A 9664-nucleotide genomic window follows, 5' to 3' on the forward strand; every position below is an offset into this window, starting at 1 on the left:
CACCAACGTCCATGGACACAGGGATGTAGGGGACCAGTAGGAGGTTCAGTGGAGGAGGATGGAGAACCTACCCATTTTCCATTCAGACAGTCCCCAAATTAAGGTGAGTTCACAAACTTGCTTAAGAACACGTGTGTCAAAAGGGAACAGTTGTACAGGGGAGTACCATTGCGATGGGAAGGGTTAAATGGCCATGAATGGAAATAGAAGGCTTTTCTCTCCTGTTGGAGGCATAATGGTTAATCTCTCCACAGGACTTGAAAAATGTACATTAAAAAAACCAGTAGGTCTCAGAATGACCTCTGCTGCCAGAGAAATGAACTGCCACACAGCTCAGGGGAAGGAGCTCAGCAGAGGCAGTGGCCAGGAGACACACAGTGCTGAATGGAGCCAAGGCCTGCTCAGCTGCCTAGAGCGAGTTTTACAGGGACATGTAGCTTGAACAGACACACAGTTTAGTCCAAGCATCTTCAGATGAAAGGCCCAGGCTACTCCAGAAAGGTTTTACACAACACACACACAACTTCAGCTACTAGGGAAAGAATTCTTTAGGGGAGCATCTTCTTGTCATGAGCACTTAAAAAACATGACCTGGGGAAAAGCTCCATAAACAACACAAATAGAGGGAGTGGTGTTTAATTTATTAGGTGTCTTAAAACATATGAGAGAAAAACTACTGGCTTAGTGTCACACCAAAACTGAAACAAAACCCCTGTCAGGTCAGTGTTCAGTCTTGCAGATCATGAAGGAAGGTGTTGAGCAGGACTGGTCCCAGTATTGACCCCTGGGGTACACCACTTGCCCCCAGCTGTACTTGTTCACCCATCACCACCCTCAGCCTGGCAGTTTTCAACCCACCTCTGTGTTCACTCAGCTTCTACTTCACAGCTGTGCTATGAGGGTCTTATGGGAGACTCTCAAAGACCTCCTTAAGTCCAGCTAGACAATGCAGCACAAACATCCTAAGTCATCTGACAAAGTCAGTGTGTGCATTAAAGCAGCTGGCTAAAGAAAAGCACAAATGGAGGGCAGGTGTGTGCCAGGCTGTGTTAATAATGGGGTTCAGTTAAATATTATCAATCCAGTGGATGTGCAATCCACTGACTGTAAATTGCTCCAGACCAGGAGCCAACCATCTCACATGGTGGGACCTGAAGATCTGTAGCTCCACAAAGGCAGGCAGAAGGGTGGCACCTTCCCCAAAGCCAGCAGATAGAGCAAGGCACTAACCCAGGCACAGGGACGGTCCCAGCGCTGCTGCCAGAAGCACTTTCTGAAGCTTGATTAACAAAGTGGTGTCTCACTATCAGCACAATCACTGGTAACCTAAACAGGTGAGATCTACAAGCTGCTTTGATATTGTGGGCAGCTATTCTGTTGAGGTTTCTTACAGCAATGCTGGGATTCAGCAACACATCTATGCTTCGTTAAAAAACCCCAACTTGGTAACAAATCCCCTCCTCAGTACAGCTGGAGCAGCAGCTCTGCATCTTAAAGACTCTCAGTTGCTTTACCCCCTTGGTTTCTGCTTTATGAGCAATTCTTGCACTTAATGACACCCAGCTGAGAGTGATTTATTCCTTGGTGTAGCAAACCAGCTTTCCAGAGCCCCTGCACGAGGCCAGCACAAACAAGTGTGGTCTGGCACAACTTTGCATTCTTTTTTCCTATTAACCATTTTTCCACTCTCTGAGAGGACAGGCAGAAGCAGGCAAACAGCCTCTGGCCATTTCCCAGAGAAGAAATGACATTTACAAGAGTCAAAGTTCTTTAATTTCACTTGTTTTGGAAGAAAGAAAAAACAGCCAACCATGAACTAGTTTTAGGTGTCCTGCAGCAGATACCGATGTTCCCAGGGCACAGGTTACCAATGGACTTCCCTACATAGATACTTGCCTATGTTGGCTTCCTCATCTAAGCAGCTCTCAAGTGTTATGAATTCATCCACATCATGGCCATGGGAAAGTAACACCTCATTAATGTTGCAGAAAGTGAAGTAAATGACATGGTAATTGTTAATTGTTATCAACCCAAAGCAATCTGAGAACTACAGAACCTTCTTTTGGGAGAAACAGGACAGGAGTGGGTGATGATGTTCCTCTTCCTCTGCTCCTTCCAGTACCTCTCAGTACACCACCTGAGCAGAGACAAGGCTTAAAAAGCATAGGAACACCCTTTCCACGGGGCATTCCTGTGTGACCTGATCTAGGTGGGACCTGCTTTGACAGGGAAGTTGGACTGGTTGATCTCTAACGGTCCCTTCCACCCCACCATTCTGTGATTCTGTGAGATGCTCAGCACAGAGCCAGAAAGAAAGATCAGAGGACAAGAAAGATCAGAGAAGGGTGGCCAAGATGGTGAAAGGCCTCACAGACAAGCCTAAAGGAGAGCAGCTGGGGCCACTTGGTTTGTGGAGTTTGGAGAAGCTGAGAGGTACCTACACCATCCTCAGAGGTGCCGACCTCTCTCTGGTGACCAGCTGCAGGACACAGGGAATGGAATGAAGCTACACCAGGGCAAGTTCAGACTGGACATTAGGCAAAGGTTCTTCACTGCAAGGGCTGTGGTCACTGGAACAGGCTCAGTCACAGCACCGAGCCTGTCAGAGCACAACGAGCATCTGGGCAACCTCTCACTCACACGGTTTAGTTTCAGGCAGGAGGAGGGGGAGTTGCACTCAATGACCCTTCCAAAATGCCAGTGTGGGCTCTGTGAAGGACAAGGGCACATCTGCAATAATGATACTACGTTCCCTGGATGGGACCCTGGAGTGGGCTGCCACTCATCTCTGCTTGTCAGGCAGTGTGGGAGCAGCGGGCTGCATGCCTGGAAGGTGAAGGTAGGCACTGTCAGACAAAAAGGAGCAGTTCTTCAGCTGTAGAAACTAAACTGCAGGTTTGCTTAATTCTCATGTATTTCAAACTCTTGTTCTTCTAAAACTTGTGCCCACTGCTCAGTGATGCTGCTCCTGTCACCTTTCCAGGGAGACGGCGGAGACAGCATAGCAGACCCTGAACGCTGAGCATCTGCTGTACGTGCCACAGGACTGGCTTGTATGAGTAAAGGCTGGATCACAGTGGATGGCCAGATCACACTGGATGTGAATGCCACCTCTGTGCAGGCAATTTACCAGTCTCTTCACAGGTTAAAGCCAAGTTCTCTGCTCACTGGACCCTTCATTCCTCAGGTCACCTCCTGCATTTTCCCCACAGGGAAGGATGGCAGTAGTACCTGAACACTCTGGTAAGAAAAAAGACCCAACACAACAAACCTAAAGGCTGGGTGTCAGGAGGCTGGGACATCCCTCTTTTCTATAGTAGCCAGCAACAGGACAAGGGGTGATGGGGTGAAGCTGGAACACAAACAGTTCCATTTAAATATAAGGAGAAACTATTTCCCTGTGAGGTGAGAGCCCTGGCCCAGGCTGCCCAGGGAGGGTGTGGAGGCTCCTTCCCTGGAGCTCTTCAAGACCCACCTGGACACGTTCCTGTGTGACCTGATCTAGGTGGGAGCTGCTTCTGCAGGCGGTTGGACTGGATGATTCTAAAGGTCCCTTCCAACCCCACCATTCTATGATTCTATGAAACCCTCCCCTGTGCTGGCACCCAGAAAGTGCTGCTACACAAAATACACTGACAGTAGCAATTATTCCTCTTTTATTCCCCATCTAGCCCATTAATTTGAGGCAAATTAAAAAAAACCAAAACAACTTACAAGCATGACAGTGAAACCACACAAGGCTACCTTGCTGTTCCCCCTCAGATGCTGGTGCTGCTTTGTTACAATAATGTTGGATTTCTCCACAGTAACATTTGAATGAAGGAGAAGTCCTTGGCAATACAAAGTTACTATGAAGGACTGGAGGGGAAATGAAATGGGCAGGGTTCTGAAAAGACTCCTTCCAGTATCTGTTAGCAAAGCAAGGCTGAGGAATCAAAGACTGGAGACCTGTGAATTCTTCAGTGATACACAGAGCAAGTGTTCCCTGCATAAAAAATGAGTCTGATGCTGAGAGTCAGTCAGCACCTGTGACATCTTGATACAGAGCTGGAATAAAAACAGGAAGATCTTGATAAACAACTTCAGTCTAGATGGATAGAAGGGAGAAAGCAAAGCTGCACTTAACCCAGGTAATCTAATACATACAAATAAAGTGCCTGGAACAGATCACAACACAAGTGGCAGGCATGGTTAGTCACAGGTGTTAAGTCAAAAGCAGCACTCACCATCTTCCATTACAAGGGAGTCCAGGGAATCTGCAATGCTAAAGTAAGTGACTCAAAGAACAAGATGAGCTTCTGTTCTCCAGGTCCCAGGTCACCTTGCCTTGCCTCAGTGCGTGGCATCTTTGGGGCAGATCATTTACCTGTTCCGTCTATGCTGTCTGTGACCACTGAGGGCCAGCTGCTCTCTAAGGGATGGACAGCCAGGGACCAAGCATGGGAATGTGCTCTCACCAGCCAGGGCTCAGTCCCACAAAGCCCAGGCCATGGGAGCAGGGCCCAGATAGCAGATGGGGTCAGCTGAGAGCCCAGAACACCAGCCATGCTCATGGTGAGTGGGAGATGGGGTCAGGCACTGCTTATACTCAGGCAGGTCCATGATGGGTCAGGCACTGCTTACACTCAGGCAGGTCCATGATGGGTCAGGCACTGCTTATACTCAGGCAGGTCCATGATGGGACAAACACTGCCTATGCCCAGGCAGGCCCATGATGACAAGGCAGGTGTGAGATCAAGCTGGGTAGTCAGCCATGGGTTGGGGCCCAGGAGGTACCAGTACTCCAGTGATATAGCTCAAGCGGGACAGAGGGCCCAGGTCTGAGCTGAAATGGGCAGAAGGTATAGGTAAAGGCCTGGTGAGGGCCATTAGGGCTCTCCTTACACTCAGGGCCCTGATATCTACACTGGCTGTTCATGTTTCAGTCCCCTCTCTTCCCATGTTTCTCCTCTGGCTATTGTATGAAGATGCCCTTCCCACCTCAGAGCCATTCCATTGTCAGGTAGAGATTGTAACTAGGATAGGAGTATGGTTAAATAGTTTTAGGTAAATTAGAAAGATACGAAGGCAGGCATCCCAGCATGTGGCAACACGCAGAGCGGGATCACACACCACCTAGAAACACAAACCAGTAAATGCACTTCATCGGGACAAAGCACGAGTCCCCTCTGCAGCACACCTTTAGTCAGTGGTTCAGAAAACCAAAACACATCTTCTCAGCTAGTCCAAAGTGAGAAAACGGTGGGACCTATTCCATCCTACAGGACGGAAAGAAAATAGGACCCATTCCATCCTACCCTCTAAAACACAGACATCCTCCCAACTTTCCCTCTTTCCAGTTCTTCTTCTAGGGAAACTTAATTCCTTTCAGCTAGAAACATCCTGCTAGCCAGCACTTTGTTGTAGAAGGACAGTGGCAACACAAACCTCTTGGCTGGTCTGAGCAATGGCACAGATACCACCTTGAAGAACAAAGACAATTCCATTACAAAGGAGAAGAGACATTAAATAAATGGATAAGTTAGTGATGACAGCACTGGGAATAAAGACAATGCCTTTCCAGTTTCTGCATCTCTTGCCAATGAGAGTTTTCAGTCAGGACAGGCCGTGGGCAAAATAAGGAGAGAACAGACAGGTCCCTGATGCCTGAGGCACACCAAGGGAGTGAGATTTTCATGACGTAATCCAGCCTGAATAAATCACTGATGAGAGTGTTTCTGAACAACTAGCTTCCTGGCCACAGATTGCACCTGAATCAGTTAGTGGCAGTAGTCCTTCCTTCTGAGCACAGGCTGTCATTTCCCTCTAGTCCACTGTGATTTCCAAAGGAGAAGGATGAACACTAACAACCTGGAGGCAGATGTTGGTGTCCTTCTCATGTATTTTGCTCAGGTTCCTCTCTGTTATGCCAACAGAAACCCAGAATTGCACTGAGGACACGACAGCCTTGGACATTCATTCCCATGGTATAGTTTGTTTCCTGCTCACTGTGCCACTGCACTAGTTTGCAGAGCCATCATGAACTGGATCAGGAAACAATTCCAGGTTCTAAAAAGTTCAAACCCAGAACTGTCTTCGACAAGGTTTAAGGTGAAGTGGCAGATGTATGGGTGTAAAGCATGTATGAAAGGTGTAAAGCAGTAGGCAACAATACAGAGCATCCCCAGCATTGTGGGCCACCCCAGGAAAGACAGTAACATTTGTAATGGAACACAAGTAACTTAATATAGCTTCAACGAAATTACCTGATGCCACAGCATCAGTTCTGTTCCCACATCTGCCCCTGCTGCTGTGGTTCCATCCGGGGGTGAAGGTGTGTGCTGGTTACCAGCTACACTCACAAAGCTCCAGTGTCCCTCAGCAAAAAGGAGAAGAGTCACCTAAGATCCCAGTGTCAATTTTGTCAAAACTTTGTGTGATACCCTCCTAAACACAGCTGGGATCCCTGATAGTACCTGCTAGTTCAGGCCATTGCCAAAAACGGGTTCATCCCTCTGCATCACCAAGATGCAGTACATGTCCAGACAAAACGCTCTGGGATGGAGCAGCAATCCCTCTGGGACTGCTGTGAGCAGAATGCAGTGGCCTGTGCTCACGTGGCACCTTTCAGGGTGTTCACAGTCAGCGCCACTTGCTGCAGTCCAGCAGCTGTAGCAACTGCTGCCACCTGAAATCACGTTCACTCGTCTCATGTTCTGTGTTTTATCCTCCTGTCACATCGTGTCATTAACTCAGATTATCAGCAATCTGGGGCAGCAAATGTCTCTCCACCACTGGCTCTTTGTTTGAAGGCAGCATAGGAGAGCCCTGGTGAAGACATGGGTTACAAACAGCAATTATCTGGAGGCATTACTAAACTAATCCAGAATAACAACGCATACAAACATTATCATTAGTAAAAAAATGCAAACAAGATTTACACATGAATGCGATGGCTGAGGCTTCTCCAAAAATAACCAGTGATCAGTAATCAATCCTGGAAATAACACCGAAAAATACACACGGCCAACCTGGGGAATAAAGGAGGAGCACAACTTCACTCCTAATTACCTAGGGGAAAGATGCGAGTCATACCATCACAGCGTGCTGACAGCAGCCTTCTCAGACCGTTAGCAACACCCTTCTTGAAATCAGGCATCCTAGGTCATTTCCACTCGGGAGTGTGACAGAAACTGGCTCAGGAGATGTCAAACCTACTGAAGTTTATAGACTCTGGGACAGCACTATAGTTTTGTTGATGTATTTGTGTATATATACAGCAACAGTGAACCTGAAAGTAAAAGTCACTGCCCAGTTTGATAATCAGATTGTTAGTTCTGAAAAGCTGGAACAAAAAAAAAAAGGTCCATAAATAGAGTTAAAAGGACAGAGGGCAACAGAAAACAAGAGGTTTTAAAATGTTCACTTTCTTTAACAGAAGACTGGAAGTTGATGTGTTTACTTACATTACTGGGAAGAGTGATGGGAGTTTGTTTTGACCTTAGATTCTGTGAAGCAAATGACGCTACAATGGGATTTTCCTCAAGAAACAAATATCTAAGAATAATAATTAAAATAGGACCTTGCCTGCTGATAGAATCTAGAGACAAACTTCTCATGGATTTTCAGTTCCTTTACAGGTCATTTGAGACTCTCACAACTCATTACAATTGAGGGAATAGAAGGTTTGTAAAGCCACAGTCTGAAACCTTGCAGAAAACTGTTGTGATTTGACTTTCTGGGGGACTTCAACCATTCATATTACAACATCATAGAGTGAAACGCTCCAAACTCATATTGCGACTTGCTTTCCTTACAGCCACGTCTGGTGCAGCTCATTCAGCATCTCCAGGCCAGGAGTTCCATTTATCCAGTCTAGGTGTCTATACCTGAGAGATGCTTTGGCTCCCTCTGCACCCAGTGGGGTTTAGTACCATAATGTGCCACTGAAAAGCAGATACATGAGGCTGGAGTCACTGAAAAATTCAGAAAGTATGGCCCTAAGGTTGTCTGAGGTGTACAGGTGGCCATCCAACCTGCTTTCCTTCCATCCCCCACTGCTAGAGACCCTAAAAGGTGTGAACACTTGAACTAGTTATTCAGGGTGAGTGGAGAATTGTGAGTGCAATATTCCTGCTCCAGTTCCTTTTCTCCAGAATAAGGGTGATCACACCATCACAGCCCAGTTGAGCACCCGGCAGTTAATTGCTGTTTGTGAAGCATTCCAGTAAGGACATCGGTGAACAGCACGGAGACACCTACGTGGAAGAAGTTAATAACTCCATTCAGTGCGGTGTTTAAGTGGCGTGTGCTGAATAACGCCCAGGGCAACACAGGGAAGGGCAATTAGCCGCAATACTGCCCGGCTGCCTCCTCAGCCGGTGTGATGGCAGAGCAGCAGCAGCTGGGGGGTGTTCGGCTGATAACAACCGCGGCCAGCCCCGCCCGCTCGCTGCCGGGTTCTGAGGACGCTCCATCTCGTCCCGGCCACTTCATTGTTCACCTCGGTGTTAAATTAACCTCCTGCGCCGCGGCGCCGGCCAGGCCGCGCGGCTCGTCCCGCTGAGGGCTCATGCGGCGGCGGCCCCGGGCCCCGCTCCGGCCCTGCCGGGGCCGGCACCCGCCGCTCCGCCCCGCCCCGCTCCGCTCTCCGCCTCCACAACATGGCGCCCGTGTCGTCCCGGCCGCGCCCGCCGCGGTGCCCGGGCCCGCCAGAACCGGGCCGCCGGCCCTGAGTCACCGCCGCCTCCCGCGGAGCCGCCTCCCGCCGCGCCCTGCAGCCGCCCGGGCACCGCCCGGCACACGGCAGCCGCCGCGCTTGCCAGCCTGAATAAGATAGAACATGAAAGGCGAAATAACAGGCGCTGCCACGCCCGGGGCTGCGGGGAATCTCGCTTAACCCTTCTCCGCCTGCGCCCGCGGTGGCCCCGGCTCCAGGACAGGCGGCCCCGCCAGCCAGGCCACCCCTCCGCCAGCCCGGCCGGGGTGCGAGTGACACTCTGTGGAAGAAAGGAGGTGGGCAGCCAGTCGTATGGCCTCAGATGCCCTTTGCACCGTGCCTCCGGAGAGCAGGGGAGCGCGGCCGTGGCCTCGGATACCCTGTGCGTGGCTGCCCCAGGGAGACCGGGGAGCATGGGTATGGCCCCTGCCCGTGCATGGCTCCCCCAGGGAGATGGGGGGCACGTTATGGCCCCATGCACGGCACCCCCAGGGAGATGGAGGGCACGTTATGGCCCCATGCACGGCACTCCCTGGGAGATGGGGGCCACGAGGGCCCGCCAGCACGCTGCTGTGGAAGAAGGTGCAGGTCCCTGATCGCTCCTGCTGCAGTGGTGCCGTTGCCCAGGACCAACTGCTGCAGCACACTGCTGTCCCCCCAAAACGGACCCTGGAGCACACGAAGGCTCCGATGAGCCCAAACTTCCCTTCCCTGGGGGGCTGCTGGACTGAGCCTGCGGCTGGAGGCCGGGGTCCCGGCTGGGAATGTGGAGCTGCTCCCATGCCTCCACAGCCAGGCCCGAGCTGGTCTGACAGGCTCAGGGCAGACGGGAAGGGAGAGGCTGCCTGCGGCTCAGGAATGTGCAGCCCTTATCTCTGGCTCCCCTGCAATCCTGGGGAGGGACCAACTCTCCAGAGTTTGCCTTTCTCTCGCTCTTACTCACCCTCTGCCCTGGGTGGAGCTTGA

This window comes from Colius striatus, chromosome 4 (genome assembly GCF_028858725.1).
Source record: "Colius striatus isolate bColStr4 chromosome 4, bColStr4.1.hap1, whole genome shotgun sequence".
NCBI classification, from domain to species: domain Eukaryota; kingdom Metazoa; phylum Chordata; class Aves; order Coliiformes; family Coliidae; genus Colius; species Colius striatus.